Raw genomic sequence first — 22,035 nt, forward strand, 5'->3', positions numbered from 1 at the left:
AGATAGAAACATAAATGAGAAACATCGATTGGCTGACTCCTGTACGACCTCCATGTTGAGGGATCAAGTTCACAACCCAGGCATGTGCCCTGACTGGGAATCAAACCAGTGGTCTCTAGGTTCATAGGTCTATGCTCAACCATGAGTCATATCAGCCAGGCTAATTTTTTTGTTTTCATCTTACTTTTTGTCACATTAAGTGATATTGGGAACTATTAAAACAAAAGTCTTACGAAGTATGTTTCGAAGTCACTAGTGATTTTAGTCATAAGGATCTATGCAAGAACATAGATAACTTCAGGCAAAACATTATCAAAACATCTCATTTGCTTTTCCTCTAGTGCTATCTATCAAAAAAATGTATGTCAAAATTACATGTGAAAATACTTGAAATTACATTTTGTTAACTAAAATATATCACATTTGTAAAAGGGTCAGTTGTGATATTGCTGGAAATCTAAAATGGTATGATATCCCCCTTTTTAAATTTATTTTTTAATGAAAAGGCTGAAAAAGTGCTTTAAAGGGTTTTATAAATTGCTGATATATAATAGAGATTGGTCCAGCTTAAAAAAAAAGTTTCATTTATTTCTACAATTAAGTAATGTGGAAGTTCCCACAAAAGAAATAAATTGAGTGTTTCAGAGGTCTTAATCACATTTTCCTGTGGTAGGCAGGGGTGAGTCTGGCCCATAAAAGTAAATTTAAGAGTTTCTGCCTTTTGGTGGGGCTTAGTATCTCAGGATTGAATTTTGGAAGTAAGAAGCAGACGTTGAGCTTGTTGGTTCTTTTTTCCCCAGGCTGAGTAGTGACCCCAGATTGGAAATTTAGTAGTTTTATGGTAAGAATGTTTATGGGTGTAAACTGAAGGGTGTGTCCTGCAATGGAATGTCTCCTCCAACTTGAGACACCAAGATATAGTAAGACTAGAAGGGAGTTAACCCTGGGGTGGAACCACAGAGGCCACTTAATCTATGTCATTAGTGGCTTTCTCTGTAAATAAATACCTTCAAAATAAATATTTCAGCAATAGATGCAATTACACTTTTTCTTTTAATTTTTGAAATATTGGATTTATAACAAGTGGGCCCAGGATGTTAGAGCTAAACTCTAGCTCTTAATCTCAGAACACCAGAAAAAAATTCTTAGCAGATATGACTCTAGAGAGTGCCCTAAATCTATTATACCTTTGGAAGAGTAGGTATTCTTCAGGACATTCAGTATGTGCATACAATATAAATTTATCCATATATCCTATATACATTTTTTTTCTGAAGTGAGAGTAATTAAGACATGGGTTTTCCTGGAATTTTTGATGAGGCTTCCTTTTGGATAATATAAGGCAATAAAGTTATGTGGAAGTGTTGGAAGGAAGTAATTTTTAAATTAAAGTTTTCTCTTTTGACTTTTTCTTTCTTTCTTTCTTTTTTTTTTTTTTTTTTTAGGTCAGGTACCTAAACTTATGAAAAGTTTAATTGGTTTCTAGAAAGAAGGAGAGTTCCACCAAAGCACTTTTTCACATTGATCAATTGATGCTGTATTATGTAAATCCCTAGAGGCCTGGTGCAGGTATTAGTGTACTGGTGGGGACCCTCAGCCTGGCCTGCACCCTCTCACAATCTGGGACCTCTCAGGAGATGTCAGAGAGCCAATTTTGACCCAATCCCTGCAGGCCCAGTCCAGCCACAGGTCTGATTCAGATAGGAGGGAGCCCAGTCCTGTGTGTTGAGCATCTGTCCTCTGGTGGTCAGTGCGTATCAGAGTGACCAGTAGATCAGTTGTTGGGTTGCTTAGGCTTTTATATATATAGAAGATGTTTTCTTTTCTGCAGTTCCTTGTGTAGTTTTAAAATTTTCTTTCTTATCTTCTCAAAAGCTTTTATCTTTAGTGAGCAAATATAAGATACCAGTTTATAACTTAAGGGGAAAAATGAGTAAGATGTCTCTTTGTGTTTCATTACAGAGTATTTGTATTTCATAATTTTATCTTGATATTTATATTTTTATCTCCTTAATTTATTTCCTCTAAATGTGTTTACATATAAGGAGAAAAGCAACTGATAAGCTAAAAAAAACACCTAGCTTGCTATTTTGGAAGTATTCAGTTCTATAATCAGCTCAAAAGGTATAAAAATCCATCAATTTAAGGTCAGGGTAGTTAAGTAGTAATCTTAGCAGATAAATTATCAGTTGTATTCAATTATTACTTACTTTTGAAAATGTTCTATAAGAGGGGTATTTGCAGAGAGAATATCTGCAATTACAGTCTAGATTTTGAAATAAGAAAGAGGCTTGCAGATTACAGGTTTTTAGGTAGATATTAGGTAGTAATAAAATTAATCCTATTTTTACATATAAAATAGAAATCTGAATAGAAATAACACAATGATAAAAATATAGACTTTGGAGAATTAATGGATTAGCTATGCATGGGGCTGTATCTTCTGAACCTCTATAACAAATATAAATTTCACTTCATACCTCCCTCTGCTCCTCCTTGTTCTTCAAAAACACTGCATTTCCTTTTGGAAGATATCCATTCTCCTGAGTACTGAGGTGATACTAATATTGGCTTTCCCCTCTGCCCCATTCTTTTTTTTCCCGTGGTATTCTATATTTTTACAAGAGAGGACATAAACAACCAGGAATTCTCACTACCTTGGAGACTGATACCACTCTCTACTACCTTTACAGCTGCCCATCCCCCATCAGTCTTCTGGTTTTTTCTCAGTCTTCTCTAACCTGTCATCATGATCTCGATTAATATGGGGTACTTGACTCATCCAATCTCTTATTTTACTGTTTGTATTGTTTATTAAACACACACACACACACACACACACACACACACACACACACCACCAAAACCCGTCTGCTGCTCTAATTGAAATTAGCAAACCTCTGAAATAGTACATTTAGAAATATCATTCACTCCACAGATTCTTATCTTCCTCCCTTTCCTACTAAACCTATTCTGCTCTGTATATCTCTTGAATACTTCTAATTTTCTACTTATCTGGCTTTCCATGTACTTATTTTTATGTACTATCTAAACTCGGGGTCATTCATTTTAACTGTCTTTAATAACTGGTTCCATTTTAATCTTACTCGTATCCCTGGACTTTTGCTCAACATGCCACCAACCATAAAACTAACTCAACTCTCCAGCTAACTGGAGGGAGAAAGTGGGCCTGGATAACCTGATGGCAGATTATTTGTATGTATGCCATGTAATATTTATAACTCCCATGGAAGCTATTGTTATCACCCATTTCTAGATTTAGAAGAAAAAGAAGAAAGTGCAAAGTTGGGCTTGAACCTAGGCTTTCTGATGCAAGACAGCACAACGGATGCAGGATTCCAAATGTCACATCTGCAAACCAATCTTTCTTGGGGAGGAAATTTCTTTCCCCCTAATTGTCAAAGAGACTCCTGGGCTTCACAGTGCAATGGAAGGGGGATGGCTAGGGTTGGTGAGAAAGAACCTGGGTGAGTGACAAGCTGCCTTGGGCAGTGATTATGGATTGTGGACCTGAGAGGATTGGGATTGCAAAATACTCTTCACTCAAGTTCTCTCTAGTATAATTTGCATTTTTTTTTTTTTTTTAGTGTTATCACTGGCTATTGCCTGAGCCATTCCTCCTAAACCATCAATAAACTAAGCTGCTGCTTATTCTCCAAGTATATACACCTGTCTCTGCCCAGACATACATTTGGTACATACACCCAGTCTCCCAGAAATGCTTCCTGAGTCCATCTCAACATCTACATGTCCCATAAGACCATGTCAACCTTCACCTCCTCCAGGATGTTTTTCTTCATAGTTCTGCCCAGACATACACTCTCTGTTTCACTTGGCATGGCTTTTAAGATGCTTTATACCCATGTTATTTTGCTTGTGTTTATGGCAGGACTGAATATTTTAATACATTTTCTGTACTATCTAGCATGGCTCCTTGCCCTTTGTGTGTGTGTAAAATACCCTATTGAATATGGCAGTGAAGGGACTCATGGCTTCATTTCAGTCCTTTACCACCTTTAGCTGCCAGTCTTATACCTGTATAGATCCATCCTCACCCTTTTTTGGGGGAGGGCATGAAGATTTCCTCTATTTTTTTAATCAAGGAAGGCCTCAGCTATGCCTATGTTTTGAATTCCCATTTTCTTCTGGAGAATAGTTTAGATGCCATTTTCCTTTTCTTATGCTCAATCACCATTGAACACCCTCACCTTCCAGCAAATAGAAAAAAAAGTTAAATTATGCCTCTGGTATCTGCATAAGGTTTATTTTTGCTACCATAGCAACTCCCAGCAGTTGCATTCTCTCTCACTTTGGGAACTTGTGGTTCACATGAAAGTGTTTGGTGTAACTTTTCGTGCTAACCCCTGAAGGAAGCTGTGACCCTCTCTCTGACTCCTCATGAAGAGCTTTGCCTATTGTTTTATTTTGCTTAAAAGTAAAAACCAACCAACCAATGAAAAAACCCCCACTCTTTATATCTTTGACTACTTCAATTCATTTGTGTGATTCTCTAGAAGTATTCTTATGAATGTCTAAATACCCTTTTATATCTACTCTTTATAGTCCTCATTTTAAAAATCATTTATTGACTACTAGTGCCAATGGAATTGAAAAATTAAAGTGACAAATTTCTTGCCCTAAAGAAATCCACCATGTTGGAAGAGAAAGAGGTAAATGCTAACAAGTATCATGTAGAGCTTTTGCAGTCTAGTTACCTGTGAATGGCCTCGGGTGCTTAGAGAATATAGGACAGGGGACCAGAGTGTTCCAGTGTGGCATTCATTGTGATCTGTGTGTATGGGGTTGAATCTTATTTTTGTGCTTTTGATTTTAAAGTGATGAAAATCTCTTTTTTATTCAAAATGCAACATTATGAAACCAAGAATATTGCAGACGGAAACATTACTCATTGCTGGTGAAATTCTGGAGGGGTGTGTGTGTGTGTATTTAGAATTCTCCCAAGTTGAAGGAAACACCCAGGGGAAAAGTTGCACATCACAGACAAGGTATTCTTAAAGCCTGTGTGTTCTAGAGTTTGACTAAGTGGAAGAGCAAGTTATTGACTGAGAATGACATTTACTCCTGGCCCAGAGTCCTCACAAGGCGACAGTGTGTCTTCATGAAAACACAGCATCTCTACTGTGTCTCTTGCTTACTTTGCCTTTTGGATTTCCACCTTGCCTGGCAGTGACACTGGCAGCTCCACCCAGGGCAAACATCCCTGGGTTTCTAAATAAGGCACAAAACTGAAAATACACAAAAGTGGAGTGCTTGCGAAAGATAAAAGAGTATGGTGGCTTTTGTCCATCCTATATGGTGATAATGTCTATGTCTTTATATCATGGGAGCTAAGGAAAATAATATTTAGCTCTTCAATTAAGATTTACTTATTATTTTCTAAGAGTAGCTTGGTTGGTTAGAGCGTTGTCCTGATACACCAAGGTTGTGGGTTCAATTCCCGGTAAAAGCATGTACAAGAATCAACCAATGAATGCATAAATAAATGGAACAGCAAGTCAATGTTTCTCTCTTCTCTCTCTCTTCCTCTTTCTCTCCCTTTTCTCTCCCCCCTCTCTAAAATCAATAAATATTTTTTTAAATAAGAGGAAACCACACCATAAAAAGACCTCATAAAAAAATCTCAAGTTTTCCATGTGACTAATTTTGAAGCCTTACAAAAAAGTATGCATTTTTAAATTTAAGTTGACTAATAACTTATTTAAATTTTTAACTGACATCTTTTTTTGTAGAAGGGGAGATTACACAGAATTAATTTCACTTCCAAAGATGTTTACTATTAAGACCTGCTTATCTTTGGGCATTAGAATATTCAATCAGTGCTAGATATTTCTAAATGGTAGCACTGTGCTGGGGACTTTTTCTATATTAACTTATTAAATTTTCACAGTGAACCCTTGAGTACACATCATGGCTACCTCATTTCACAGATGAGGATCTGTGATAGAGGGTGGGTAAGGACCTTCCATGGATCACACAGCCCATCAATGGCTAAGCTGAGAATCAGTCCAGGTGGTCAGCTGGACTATCTCACATTTAGCAAAAGTAATTTTTTTGCTTAAATTTTAGGCTATGGGAGTGATGCTATAATTATTAATCTAAACTGCAAAAATTATATATTTTATCTTTTAAAATATCATAAGTGCATGAGGCAAACGTTGCTCTCAGCAGGCCTCATGTCAGGCCTGCCCTGCGTGCAGCATGAGAAATTATTACAGATGGACAGATGGAGGCTTAACCCATATTTCCTTCTTGCAATCTCTTATTCTTGCTTCAATATTTTATCTCCACACGTAGAGCTCAGTCACCTTCACTCTTCTGTCCTCCACTGAATTATTGGAGCAGTGACCGAGGAATGGAACCCTTGTCTCTGTGGTCTCTGCTGTAGGAGCTGAGGGGTCTTACTGTAGAGCAAGCATGTCAAACTCAAAGGCTAACATGGGCCAAATGAACGAGGCATGTGGCCCGCAGGTTGAGAATTTTCGGCATGCTTGTGTAGAGGGCCTGGTAGTGGACTCTCTTGCTTTGACAGACAGCCCTGCCTGGGCCTGAGTGTCTGTGAGCATCCTCCTGTGAAAAGGCCATCAAAGTAGCTCTGCTCAGAATTTATATTCTGAGGAGGGGCAGGGTCTGGGGAATCAGACAAACAAAATAAATAAAAGAGAAATAATAGTGCTAAATGCTTTGAAGAGAATTAACATGGGGTGATGTGATGGCAACTTCTCTGCTTCTTTAGACAAGCTCCCTGACAGCCTTTATGAGATAGAAGAATTCCAGGTGTAGGGATGAGCAAAGACAAAACCCTTAAGCCTGGGAAGGCTTATGGATATTATGCCTACAAGAGAGTCAGTGTTGCTGTAGCCCCAGGGGCTAATGAAAGGGACACGAGAGACAGGTAAGGCCAAGCTGGTTGGTTTTATTCACCAATCTGAGGTTTGGGATTTCCTTTTAGACCTGTAGGAAGCCTTCGAGAGATTGAAATGGGGAAATGATTGCTAGAGTTTAGATTTTAAAATGATCACCGTGGAAGCTTTGGGGAGAGGTTGGATTGCAGCATGAGCACAGAAACAGGGAGATTGTGATGGTGGTGTAGGTGGGAGGGGATGGTGGGTTGACCTGGCATGGTTGTAATGGAGACTGAGTTTATGGATCCACCATCTATTTTGGAGTGAAGGTTGGTAGTTGGGGAAAGAGGAATTGAGGTTAATTTTTAGATTTTTGGCATTTAGGAGGTTACTTTTTGAGATGACTAAGGCTAAGGAAGTGAAATGAAGATCTCACTTTTGGGATTGTCAAGTTTGAGATGCCTAATAGATAGCAAATAGGAGATGTAAACAAGATGGGCACTAATCCCCCAGCTAGGGTGACTATATCATTGATATGCAACCTGGGACACTTGAATGTAAAATGGAAGTGTGGTGGGGTTTGGATTTAAGTGCTGAAGCAGGGACAACAGAGGCAATTGGGACTCTCTTGGAAAACTGTGATGTATCACATGCAGGAGTTTGTTTCCAGGAAAAATTTCAGGATTGTCAGTATCAGATGCTTAGATTACTGCTAAGAAATCGAGTGAGATAACAAAGAGGTCTGTTTTTAAATATCCAGAGGGACATGAGGATCACTGGTGATAATAAAAATTTATGACAGTCTCAGTGGGTTTAGGGGATTGCAGCCAGAAGGGAGTGGACTTGTGAGAGAGATTAGGTCAGGATATGAGGTCAGGAAGTAGAGGTGGAAATGATAGACAACTTTTATTTTATTTTATTTTATTTTATTTTATTTTATTTTATTTTATTTTATTTTATTTTATTTTAATACTTTTATTGGTGCCAGAGAGGAAGGGAGAGAGAAAGAAAGGTAGAAACATCAATGATGAGAGAGAATCATTGATTGGCTGTCTCCTACATGCCCCCCTTCTGGGGATCCAGCCTACAACCAGGGCACGTGCCCTGACCGGGAATGGAACCAACCACCAACCGTAACCTCCGAGTTCATAGTTAGTAGATGCTCAACTGCTGAGCCACACCCACCGGGTTGTAGACACCTTTTAAAGAGAAGTTTTAGGGTATCTGATGGGGATTTACCTGTTTCCTTTTAGTTTTAACAAATTTAAATGCCTCATCTTTTTTCTGAATCTTATTTTTACATACCTACCTTTCTTCAAACTGTCATCCTAGAAATATTAAGATTTTATGTTGATAGTATACAGATGTTTTCCTTAACACTAGCATCTAATGATTAACTAAATTATCTAATCTGCAAGCATTTTTAACTTTAAGAAGGAGATAAAAACAACAACAACAACATTGAATTCTCTAATATTTTAGGAGCTACTTTTAGAAAACTGTATAAAACACATTATCTTCAGAAAAATGACCCATGAAGGTGTTACTTGATCATTCTTGGGATGATTTTGTAAGACCTGTGAATTCCTTCTTTTTTGTGTTTGCCTGAGGTAGGACGTGCCTGGCACTTAACACATGATAAACAGTAGAGTTAGTAACTGAACAGGACAGTTGGTTTAGCGTTCTCTAAGAGTGAATAGCCAATGGAGTGGTACCATTTTAGAGAGACTCTTCAAAAGAACCGTAAGTATATATGATTTACCAAAATAATCTAACATTTTCTAATCATTGGCTTTTTATAATAGTCTAATATTTTCTTATCAGCTATTATTACTCTTACGCATTTAATATGTTTGAGGACTCTTTCAATCAACTTTTTATAGAAGAAGCTGAACTTAAATTTTGTGAATTGATATTTTGGATAGACAATTACATAATTTTTTCCTTTGACACATTAAATGTATGTGCAATGATGTAATGTGTGCTGTTAGAGAAGAAAAATTAGATAATCCTTAGTCTATGAAACACTATGTGTGTATACAATTACTTAACCGCTCTTTCGTTTTAAGACAGAGTGTAATTCCTTTCAGATTATCATGAGCATTTTAATAAACTTATAATAAGTACATTTATCTAGGGCTTTCACTTTTATCAACTATTAATCAATTTTTATAATATAAGAACCCTATAAGGCAGATTTTGGATATATTCTTCATTCACTATCAGAAATCAATAAATGGAGATTCAGAGGTATTAAGTTACTTAACAGAGAAATTCAAACTAGAATTAATCATTTTTATCCCTAGATTGGTGCTCTTTCCCCATATATCATTCTGGCATAGGGCCTCTCTATATTAACACCACTTTATGTTATGAGCAAAAAATCACATTTAGTTAAATTTATCTGAATTAAACAAACAAACAAAAACCGGCCCTTAATATAAACTTTTAGAGAAGACCCTGAGAGTAATATTAACTGTCAGCATGAGTCATAATAGAAAGTTGCTAGTGGAAATTCTGGTTTGGCTGGTACTTGATTATATATGGCTTTGCTTACTTAACTAACCAAAGAGCATAACCTGACTCATCATTTTGTTTATAGTACTGTACTTCTTTTGTAAAAATGTGTGCACTACAACTTCATTCTTTTTTTTAATGACCATGCTAACCTCATCCAGTATGTAGATGCCTGGCATTATGTAATCTTAGATGACATGCGAAAATTAGTCTTTTTGTGTATGCTAAAATTTAGGGGGGAGATTATGGATAATAAAAATGGTCCCTTTAATTGAAACTCATCGGCAGTTTGGTGACTTGAAAGAAATCATGAAGTGAAGAAAAACGTGAACTAAAATTGTGTGTGTGAGTATGATCCATATATATTCCATAGTCATACTAATACCAGTTCGAATACTAATACAAATACCATTCAGATATAACAGATCTTTGTTATTCATTAATTCATTTTTGGACACTTAGGTTGTTTCCATATCTTGGATACTGTGAACAATGTTGCAATGAACATATAATGCAAATATCTCTTTAATATCCTTTTTCATTTTCTTTGGCTATATACTCAGAACTTTTGGATCATATGGTAGTTCTATTTTTAATTTTTGAGGAACTTCTATATATTATTTTCTATAGTTGACATATTAATTTACCTTCTAACTAACAGTGCATGGAAATATTTCTTACAACTGTTTGATATTTAAAGAAGTCTTTTTAGAAGTAATGAGATTATAAAAACCTGAAGGAATGGAGAATTAATATTTGTTGTACCTCGGAAAGATTCTTAAGTGTTCAAATTATAAATCAGCTTGCTACTATAAAATGTATCCCAAACTTGGAAAATAGTTCAATAAAATCAGAGTGGTTATTATTATTTTTTAAAGAAGGGCAGTGTTCTAAATACCTTGTAGAAATCTGACTTGCATCATTCAAACTTAGTTTATCCATAGAAATATATTCATGAGTTGTGTCTCAAGTTTAACTCACAAAGAAACCTTGTGACATTTAAGGTACACATAAATTATAACAGCAGAAAATGCAATTTCACCATATTTTACTTTAATGATCAAAAAGATATATATCAAGTTATTATTTGCCCCTGGTTAGTAGTTGCTACTAAGTACACACTGAGGATTAAAAATGAAAGAAATCCATTTACCTATGTAGATCATGAGGTCAGATAGTTAAGACTATAAATAGGCAGATTTAATATGTTATTAATAAAAAAGAGGAGAATGTCTCTCTGTGGTGTCTTGTTGATTCTTACTAAGCCTATGTTCTTTAGAAAACAAATTACTAAAGCAGATGGAATAAGGAAAACAATGAAGGTGAGTAATAGAATTACTTTAATCTGTTATTCATTCAACATTAAGAGTATAATTATATTCCATTTTAATGTTTGAGACAGAAAATAACATTTTATGTTTTTAAAGAAAGTAATACCAAATGGTATTAATCTTTCTCTGCATTAATCCTTAGAATTCAGTGTGGATGAGTGTTTTCTAGAAAATCTTGGTGTTATGTAACTATGACTTTAAATGGAGTATTTGGAAGCCTTTCTATCACTCCACCATTGTCATCACAGTTATTATACAGAGACAAATGTGTTTAGTTCATAAACCATATATATGGAGATGTTCAACTAGAAACTCATTCTTTCTATTCCATACTGTTACAGCCATCCCACAGCACTGTGGCCAGCACTGAACACAACCCCACACCCTCTGCCTTCTTTTTTTTTTTTTTTTTTTTATGTTCAGCATATTGTCAATTATGTCACAGAACTCTTAAGTTGTATGGATAGTCCACTGAAGATTCTAATCAGTGATTATTAGGGTAACTTGTTTGCCAAAGGTTTTTACTTTTTTTTTTTTTTTTTTTTAATGTAGCTAAGTTCTTTTCATTTTTGTTTTTCTGTTTTTGTTTTTTCAAAAGAGAAACTAGAAAACAATGAAAAAATTGTTTAAACAACAAAAAATGGATGCAATATTAATTTGATGACTGGTCACATTTGGGTTTTTTTGTTTGTTTTTGAGAATTGATCTTATGGAATCACATAAAGGTGATTTTTGAATTTTCACAGTGAATTAGAGAAAGGTTAGGTTGTTGGTCAAAAAGAAATGGCCTGAATAAAGAATTAGTTTTGCTTTTGAGATAAAAATATAAATAAAATTCTTTATATTTTCTAGTTTTTATCTTTCCAGTTTTCCTCAAGAAAAGTGGTAAAAGGAGATTAAGAAAATAAAGTAAGAATGACATGTGAATGATGTTTATGAAACTGTGGGGACAAAAAGTAGAATACAATGATCTTTTTGTGAGACTACTGCACTAAATAGCTCATTGGTTTTTATTTTAGGATCAAAAAGTGCATGTGTCAGTAATTATTTTAGCTCCCTTTTCTTGGCATTCATCATAACAGGACCACACCTATTGCGCCAGAATTCTTGTGCTAAAAAAGTTGTTGTAATGGCTTTGATATTCTAAGAGCTATTTTTGAACAAAATATCTGCTAAGACTTTGTGCTGCATGGCCACGGGTACTTGGCATGTATGTATGCCTTTGTTTGTAGATCCACCTATTTCCTCAGGGAAAGTTTGCATAAATGAGGCTACTGTATATTTCTGTGTCATTTCCGTCTGCTGTTCCTTGGGAGGAAGAACTGCCGTGGATTTTACAGTATTTGTACTCTAAATAAGCTACCTCTCTGTGAAACTGAAAGAAAAAAAAGGTAGTTGGGAGGGCTGGGAATAATATTTTAGGTTGTCTGAACCAGGCAGATAACACATAATTTACTTTTTAGAGTATGGATGATTTTCTTTGTTTGAAAAGACTAACTATAGTTTAATAGATCATGAAAGCATGACTCTGATGAATTAATCTTTAGCATATACATTTTAATGTTTCTTTTTCTTTTTCTTCTTCTTCTTTTTTTTTTTCCTGGTGAGTCAGTTCTATTAGCTGTTGTTTCAAGGAAAATAAAAACAAATGGTACCAATCTGTCTCTCCAAATAGAATTTTAAGATCTTGATTGTTGTTTCATCTGTGCTGGCGATTCAGTATGGGAGAAAGGAAATGAACTACCCTGGGTTTAAACCTCGATCTGCAGTTTACTATGACTAAAGACAAGTTATTAATAATTATCCCCTTGGGAACTTGTTCTTTTTTATTAGTCCTTTATTGATGAAAGTATAACATAGGTCTCCCCCCCCCCCCCCCCCCCATTGACCTCTCCCTGCCTGCTCCTGCCCCCCCAGCCCAGGTCCTTACCCTCCTACTGTCTGTGTCCATGGGTTATGCTTATTTGCATGCAGACTGGTCCTTTTTGGTTGATCTCTTAGCCCCTCACTCTTCCCTCCACCCCTGCCTTCTTTATACTGTGACATACAGATAGAGCAATCCACAGGTTGTTATAATAACTGTAAGGCATCCATAGCTTCTTGCCCTTTGTAACTTACAATAAATTACACTATTGATGTTATGGGTGCTTTACCAGTGCTCGTTGATAGATCAAATTAAACAGAAAGGGGAAACAAGGTACATTTGGGGCTTCTTATGTATAGTAAAATTGTATTATATAAGAATAAGTAGTAATTTTTTGAGTACAGGAACTGTCCTATTTATTGCTGTTCCCAAAGCAAGTGTGGGTGCTTAATAAATGCTTGTGGGAGCGTGTGGGTGGGAAGACTCACGTTCCTTCACTTTCTGGTTCAGTGTTCTCTCCCACATAGCATTGCCTTAGACTCCACATTACTCTACTAAGTGAACTCATTTTAATTCATCTATAATTGGACCTTTTTCACAAGCAGGAATATAAAATACTTTCTTCTTTGCTGTTGATTGGGAGAGAATACATATGAGATACTTTATTTGGGAGAGTTGTCAAACAATGTGAGAAAATATTCGTGAAAGGTAAATGACTATGATAGATTTAGGTGGAAGAGAAAACTCTTTTAATGGGATATAGATGTGGGAAAACCTAATGGTTGGTTGGTTTCTTTTATACATTGTTTATAGACAACCAGATTTTTTTTTTAATGACTGAAAATAATTTATTACTTGTGCAAGTTCTTATTTGTGAGAATCAGGGTCAAATGGTAAAAACAACTGTCATTTCACACCAAATGCATAAAATGCCCTATCCCAGACTGCTTTTCTTTTAAAAAATTTATTATTGCCACTACTGCAGATGTCCCCCATTTCCTCCTGCCCTTTGCCCACCTCCACCCAAACCCAGGCCCCCTTCCCCTGGCCTTCACCTCACTGTTGTCTGTGTCCAGGGACTATGAATACATGTTCTTTGGCTAATCTCTTCATCTTCTTTTATCCAATTCCCCTCCCGCTTCCATTCCCTTCTAAGAAATAAAAAGGAGCCCTGGCCCGTGAGGCTCAGTTGCTTGGGCATCATCCTGGGCACCAAAAAGTTGCTGGTTTCAGTTCCTGTTAGGGCACTTGCTGGGTTTGTGGGCTCCATCCCTGATAGGGGGCTTGCAGGAGGCAGTTGGTCAATCAGTGTTCTGCTCTTAACAGCGATAATGTTTCTCTTTCACTTTCCCTCTTCCTTCCTCTCTCTCTAAAAATTAATTTAAAAATCTTAAAAAATATATAAAGGGAAAACATCTGAACACCTCTGTCTCTTCTCTCCCTCTCCCTCCCCCCTTTCTCTCTCTCTCTCTCTCTCTCTCTCTCTCTCTCTCTCTCTCTCTCTCTCTCTCTCTCTCTCTCTCTCTCTCTCTCATTGAGGTGCCTGTATTCAGCAAGCTTCTGTTCACTAATCAGGACTAATCACTAATCCAAATTGTGAACATTTACTGTAAACCATTTTAATATTATTGTCGCTGTGTGAAAAGTATATTCTGTATAAACAGAGATTTCTTTGCTTTTATGTTATCATATACTTGCAATTAAAAAATACCTATAAATAATTAAGGAAACAGAAAGGCCAGCTCTTTCACAGAGATCTTTATCTTCGTCAATATTCTTTGTCAATAAATATTATTTGCTTTTAAATTCCATTGTGATGTTTCAGTTCTGATGGCACAAATAAGATTTGTAAATATATATTTTAAACTTTTTTATTGTTGTATATACTACGGGATTGAGAATAGTCATTAAGACAATTAATTAATAGAAATGGGACAGTACCAGGTTATTTCTCCCCCAGATAAAAGGGATTATTTCTATAGAAAATAAAAATCATGGTTTTTGGAGAGCTATCCATATAGCTTAATACTACTTAGATTATCATTCTACTGAAATAATTATTAGTATTATTTCTGATATGTGTGACCTGATCCATAGTGAGGTTTGTTTATTGTCTTTTGCTATTAAAAATAATGCTGCAAGGGATACTTTTACTAATGATACATTTAATAGTTTTAGCTGGTGTCTTTGAAATAGCTTCCTAGTAGTATTACTGGGCCACAGGGTAACAGCATTTTTCATTTTGTCAGATATTAGCACATTTGTCTCCATTGGGAAAATTCCTCCCTTTTGGCTGCCCACCAGCAATGTATGAGAGTGCTTGTTTTCCTTTCTCACCCCGAGAGTAAGTTGTCAACTCCCCACCCCCTTTTTTCTTTCTTTCCAAGTCTGATAGGTGGAAACTGCATCTCTTTGTAATTATTGGAGGATTTTTGAATTGTGTGATTATTTTGTCATCAGAGATGTGACTTTTCATGCCAGTGGCGAGGAAGCTTTTCCTGTAAAGGGTCATATAGGAAATACTTTAGACCATGTGGGCCCTACTGTCTGTGTTACAACTGCTTAACTCTGCTGTTGCTGCATGAAAGCATGCACTGATAGTCGGTAAACAAATGAGCGTGCCAGCATTCCAATAAAACTTTATTTGTAAAATGAATGATGGGCTGAATTTGGCCTGCAGAGCATAGCTAGCTGACCCCTGCTTTATGCCACTTCTGTAAGTATAGATAGTTAAAAATGGCCAGATACTTGTACCAAGCTTGCTAGCTTGTTCTCATATAATAGACTGTGCATTGATATATTAATTACATGAGACAGCTGAGACTCAGTATGTGTTGGGTTGGTACTAGAACAAAAGTTCACACTCTCATAATGTAATGCCCTTTCCCTAGCTCTCCTTCAGGTTTTCTCGGGACACGGTATATTGGGTATTGTTTCATTTATAGTAGAGGAGATGGTACTTACATTGAAAGGATTTGTCCTTCTTCAAGCACAAATACTCATTGGACTTTCATTGATGCTCATTTTTGCCACCTGCTGATTGGCATTGTTACCTGTAGTCAAGGAGCATGGTCCGACCCAGCCCGTGTGGCTCAGTGGTTGAGCATCGACTTATAAACCAGGAGGTTGTGATTTAATTCCCTGTCAGGGCACATCGCCAGTAGTGGAGCTTGGAGGAGGCAGCTGATCAAAGATTCTCTCTCATCATTGATATTTCTATCTCTCTCTCCCTCACCCTTCCTCTCTGATATCAATTAAAAAAATAAATTAAAAAAAAAGTAGCATGGACAGGTTAGATAGCCTTAAAGGGCAGGATTAAGCTTATGACTAAGGATTCCCTTGAAGCTATATTAAACCACTGAACTATTTGAGCGTAATCAGAAAACGATGGTAATTTTTCACTCCAAAGAATTTATTTTTCCACAGAGCTAAGAGCAAGTGATCTAGCATTAGAATTTGTAGCAACTGCTTAAAATAGAGATTAGCAATCTTAGAAATGGTGCCCTAAGTCTTGATTTACTCTGTTATGTTGCTACATTTCTTCCAGTAAGAAGGTTGATGAGAGACAGTGGGGAACTGTGATTCATTCCTCCCTGAGGAAAGGTAACCAGGTATGGTGTGCACTTGGCACAGAGGCACAATGTAAATGTGAAAGCCATGGGCCTGGAGTTTGAAATGTGCCACTTTTACCCATTCCTGTGACAGGCTCTTAAGAGAGAATAACTGAGGGAAGTCTTTGTAGACTCTTGGGATTTTAACTCTTATTGTGTTATATATGGAATAATGTCTAGGTTGGTCTTTAAATGTGTCTTTCCCCCCCCCCCCCTAACAAAAGCATCTTTAAATCAAGTGCTTGTGTGAGTGTGTGTGTGTGTGAGTGTGTGAGTGTGGGATTTGTCAACAATAATTATTTTACATGGAATCACAGGTAAGAACCTAACCCTTGTTTCTCATTGAGGATATGTTTTCCCTACAAACCTTTGTTTTAATATTATGTTTTTTGTCATATCAGCATTTTTACTTCTGTATTGATATGTCAAGTTTTGTTCTGAATAGTGGTATTGCATTTAAGTAGATCAGGAATTGATTTTATTTGCACATCTTTCACTATCTATAAATGACAGCTTCTTTACTCAGTTATATACCGTGGTCTGTGATTTTAAGTAGGACTTCTTAGTAATTACTCATTAAATAGAAGAATACACATTATTGGGGATATTTTTTTCTTTCTAATACCTTTGCCTTTATTTTAGTCTAATGGTTCTCAAATTGTCATGTGCTGGATCACCAACATATATATATATCATCTGGATCTATTTAAATAGGTACATTGGAGGGATACTCATGTAAGTCTGTATTAGAAACAAGTTTCATAGATGCTTCTAATACCCATCAAAATTTTGGAAATCACTATTTAGATATATTTTATTATAATTTAAAAATATTTTTATTTGAAATAAGTTGCAAAAATAGTGCATAGAGTTGCCCTTTGCCCTTCCCCTTAGCATCCCCCAATAATAATAATAATAATATCTCAGATAACCCTAATACATTACTAAACCCAGGAGTGGCATTGGTAAAATATTGTTAACTTTGACCTTTTCAGATACAACAAGGTTTTACATGCATTCTTTATTATTTTAGGTTTGCAACATGTGCAGATTGGTGTGAAAGCACCCCAGTAGGAATATAAAACTCTTGCATCACCACAGACTCCCTTGTGTTACTTCTTAATAGTCCCACTAGGAATCTGTTTTCTATGACTGTAGGTTTGTCACTTTGGGGTTCTTATATATAAATAGAATCATACAGTATGTCACCCTTTGAGACTGGCTTTTGTTTTGTTTTACTTTTGTTATCACCAGAGGATATTTTTCCATAGATTTTTAGAGAGAGTGAAAAGGAGGGATGGGGAGAGAGAGAGACAGAGAGAGAGAGAGAGAGAGAGAGAGAGAGAGAGAGAGAGAGAGAGAGAGAGAGAGAGAGAGAGAATGAATTATGTGAGAGAGACACATCCATTGGTCGCCTCCCACACATGCCCTGATGGGGGCCAGGGATCAAACTTGCGATCTAAGTATGTGCCCTTAACCAGGAATGGAACACATGACCCTTTGGCTTACAGACCAAAGCTCAACCATTTAGCAGCACCAGCTAGGACAAGAATATGGTATTTCTGATGATTGACTTCTGATTGCTCCTTCACATGAGTAAATCTGAGAACCACTGGTCTAGTTTTACAGAAGAAAGTAACAATGAGGTCCAAAGAGGGGAAGTGACCCAGTCAAGGTGACACAGATAGTTAATGTCAACAAGACCATGAACCTGGGTTACCAGGCCTCCTGCCCAGAGTTCTCTAAACCTGAAATGAGACTAGCTTTATCTGCACTCAGCATAATGCCCTTGAGATCTTCCATGATGGTGAGTGTACCCAGACTCCATTGCTTCTTGTTGCTAATAATCCATTATGTGGATGCACCACAGTTTGTTTCTTCATTCTTCCAAGGGAGCACATCTGGGTTGTTTTGTTTGTGATTGTTATGAAGAGTATATTCATCATGTACAGGTTTTCTGTGAACATAAGTTTTTATTTCTTTTGTGTAACTAACCATGAGTAGATTTTTGGGTCATTTTTGGGTTTATATTATACTGCCAAACTGTTACCCCAAGTGAATGTACCGTTTATACAACCCACAGACAGAGATCCAGTTGCTCCACATTCTCATCTGCATTTAATATTATTAGCTGTTTTCAATTTAGGTGTTTAGTGGTTTCTCATCATAGCTTTAATTTAGATTTCCCTAATGGATGGTGATGTTGAACATAATTTCATGTGCCTATTTGCCATCTTATATCGTCTTTGATAACGATTCAAATTTTTCATTTGATAATTGTGTTCTTTTTTCTTCTTACAGTTTAGTGGGCTCTCTGTATATTCTGGATATAAATCTCTGTTGTATATGTGACTTGCATATACTTTCTCCTAGTCTGTAGATTATCTTTTCATCCTTTTAACAAGGTTGTTTCAAAGAGCAAAAGTTTTAAATTCTTAATGAAGTCCAGTTTTTCAATACTTTAAAAAATATTTTATAGATTGTGTCTTTGGTGCTATATCTAAGAATCAATTTCCTAATAAATCTTGGTCCCAAAGTTTTTTTCCTATTTTGATCTAAACGTTTTACACGTTTTTATCTTACAATGTGATCAACTTTAGGTTTTAATATTTCTAAACTAGAGGCACTATTTCCAAGTAGTTCTTTTAGACCAGTATTTGACAACATCTATAACTAGGAAAATGAGTTTGGAAAATTAATTTCAATGACTTTTCTTTATGAGTATGCAATGAACATTATGCTCAAATGTCATTTACTCCAACATACACCACTCCCCAACATAGATTTAAAACTTTATCAGAGACCAATGACTCAGTGCTGTTGAATATTTGCCAAAGTACATATTTGAGAGTAGATCATTCAGATAGTGACTTAAAAGCAATTTTTGCCTTTATTTTATGGTTGGATAATTTATCAGTGTGCTTTGTTGGCTATGAATATATGCATATATTTTAATAATTATAATACCCACATGTAATGATTCTTAGTTTTTAACCTAGTATACTTTAAAAAAATGAAAAAAATTCCATTAAAATTTAAAAAAACAACAACATAATTTATTTAGAATAGTTTTGGCTGCACAACAAAATTAAGCAGAAGGTACAGAGATTTTCCACTTATACTCTGCCCCACACATGTATAGGCTCCACCATTATCAATAGCCCCCGCAGAAGGGTACCTTTACCACAGTTGGTGAACCTGCATTGATACATCATAATCACCCGAAGTTCATAATATAGTAAGGGTCACTCTTGATGTTGTGCATTCTGTGGGTTTGGACAATGTATGAGGACATCTATTAATCCTTATAGTACCATTCTAGAGTATGTTCACTGCTCTGAAAATCCTCTGTGTCCCACCTATTCATCCCTCTCCCCACCACTTCAACTCCTGGCAACCACTAACTGTTTTATGGTCTCCAAAGTTTTGCCTTTTTCAGAATGTTATATAGTTGGAATAATAGAGGGTTGGACAATAATAGGTTTGTTGTTTATATGAAAAATAATTTAATAAATAATAATACAAGGATATATAACTGTAAACTTATTTTTGCCCCACCTTGTATAATATGTAGCCATTCAGGTTTCTTGCACTTAGTAAGATGCACTTACATTTCCTTATTTATTTCCTTATTTATTTATTTATTTATTTTTATGGCTTGACAGCTCATTCCTTTTTAGCACTGGAAAATATTCTGTTGTCTGAGTATACCATATTTTATTTGTTCATTTAGTTATTGAAGAATACCTTAGTTGCAACTAAGATCTTTAAAACTTAACTTTATGGGTGAAAATTTATTTTTCTTTTTAATATATTTTTATTAATTTTGGAGAGGAAGGAAGAGGGAGAAAGAGACAGGAACATTGCTGATGAGAGAGAATCATTGATTGGTTGCCTCCTGCATGCCCCCTATTGGTGATCGAGTCTGAAACCTCAGCATGTGTTCTGGCTGGGAATTGAACCATGACCACCTGGTTCATAGGTCAATGCTCAACCATTGAACCACACCGGCCAGGCAGACTCATCTCATTTTTAGGTTACTGATATCTAAGGATCTCATATGGTAGGTATTTTTTTCAGTCAAACCAGTTTCTTTCTGTAGTACTGAGCACATAGGGGTGACCAATAAATGTTGACAGTCCTGTGACTCACTGTTTGTTTTGCTTTCAAGTCTGTTTTTTCAACTTTGTCATTTGTAATGATTATTTTTTTATCTCATCCTTTGATATGACCATTTCTATCGGAGGCTTTCTTTATATTTCCTTTTGTTGATATTTAACTTTCTTAACTATGCATAAAATAAACATTGCGTATAAGATATTTAGAAAAACCCAGAGACAAGCTGAAATTACAGGGACATTTATAGGGCAGGTATGAGAAACTTAATATTTAATTTAAATTTATAGATACATTTTCCTACTCTGTCTTAATATATGTGGTGGTTCCTTGGGTGTATATATGTATGTAAAAATATATTTATATTTTTATATTATGTATATAAAATATACCTCAGTGAAAAATATCAAGGGAAAATTATGTTTTTCTTTCGTAAGAGATTTTCTTCTTTGATAAAAGAAAGCCAAAATATAATGGAGATTTGGAAATGTTATTACTAAATATTTGGACTACTTTTAAGATTTGCGATATTTAGTGGTTCTAAGACCTTCTTGAATTTATATGACTTGATTGATGCAAGTAGCAACCTTCAGGCAGTGTTTCAGAGTTTGTAAAGTTCTTATGAAGGTGTATCATTAACTCTAATTGAATACCTAGCATGCATCTGGCATTATGCTAGACCAGTGGTTTTCAGGTTTGTCTGCATTTCAGAATCAGTTGAGAAGGTTTAAAATATCCCTGCAATCCAATGAATCCAAATTTCTGGGCCTGGGTGCTGGCTTCAACATTTCCTAAAACTCCTCAGGTGAATTCACTGTGTAACCAAGTGTGAGAACCACTGGGCTGGACAATGAATATACATTATCTATTTCACCTCAGTAACCCTGGGAAGCAGGACATACTATCTAAGGTTGTGATTGAAGAAATCTTTCCAGAGAGATTAATTACTAATATGTACAGGCCCAGATGCAAACCAAGATGTCTGACTCCTTTCTAACCTTTAACTCTATCAATAACCTTGGTGATTAGCATGTAGATCTTTTTCCTCTTTAATTGCAATATATACGTATTTTCTATCACTTTGTGCCTTTCTGGAATATCTTACCAGTAATGTTGCCCATGGAAAATAATACTGCATGGATCTAGTGGACTGGAAATTTTTGCTTTCTCCCTGCCACCCTCTACACCCACCCACAAGAAAAAGGTGAACACCAAATTATGCATTTATTAACTAAAGCACGTGTGTGTGTGTGTGTGTGTGTGTGTGTGTGTGTGTGTGTGTAAGACATGGATTAGAAATGCTTAGATGTAAATGGCTTGGATGTAAACTATTAGCCAATCATCTTTTGTAAATGGGATATACATATTGTGTAGTTATTTCTTCTATTGGGATAGATATGTGCTTAAAAGATATAAGGAGCACTTTCTGTCTTTTTGGGTACATGACAATGAAATCATAACAAAAGCTTCGTAGTCTCATGCTAACCTCTCCTGAAATAGATAGTGTTTCAAAGAAATTCTGTTATATCTCTGGACCTCACTCTACATAATTGCTAAGTTCTTAAAAGAAGTAAAAAGGGAAGGTAATGTATTAATCAAAAGTACAAAAAAAATTATATTCATGATATCCGCCTCAAAAAACTTTTCTGGCAGATAAGATGATATACATTGCCAACCATGCCATAAGACACAGGTGTCCAAGGTGCTCTATT

The 22,035-nt window shown here is 35.9% G+C and overlaps 1 protein-coding gene across 1 annotated transcript in view; it reads left to right on the plus strand.

The window, feature by feature from the left end:
- Window positions 1–22,035, plus strand: part of COBLL1 (cordon-bleu WH2 repeat protein like 1) — a 140,624-nt gene that overhangs the window by 46,341 nt on the left and 72,248 nt on the right. The window lies entirely within an intron of this gene.

This window comes from Pipistrellus kuhlii, unplaced genomic scaffold (assembly GCF_014108245.1).
Source record: "Pipistrellus kuhlii isolate mPipKuh1 unplaced genomic scaffold, mPipKuh1.p scaffold_m20_p_7, whole genome shotgun sequence".
Taxonomy (NCBI): Eukaryota; Metazoa; Chordata; class Mammalia; order Chiroptera; family Vespertilionidae; genus Pipistrellus; species Pipistrellus kuhlii.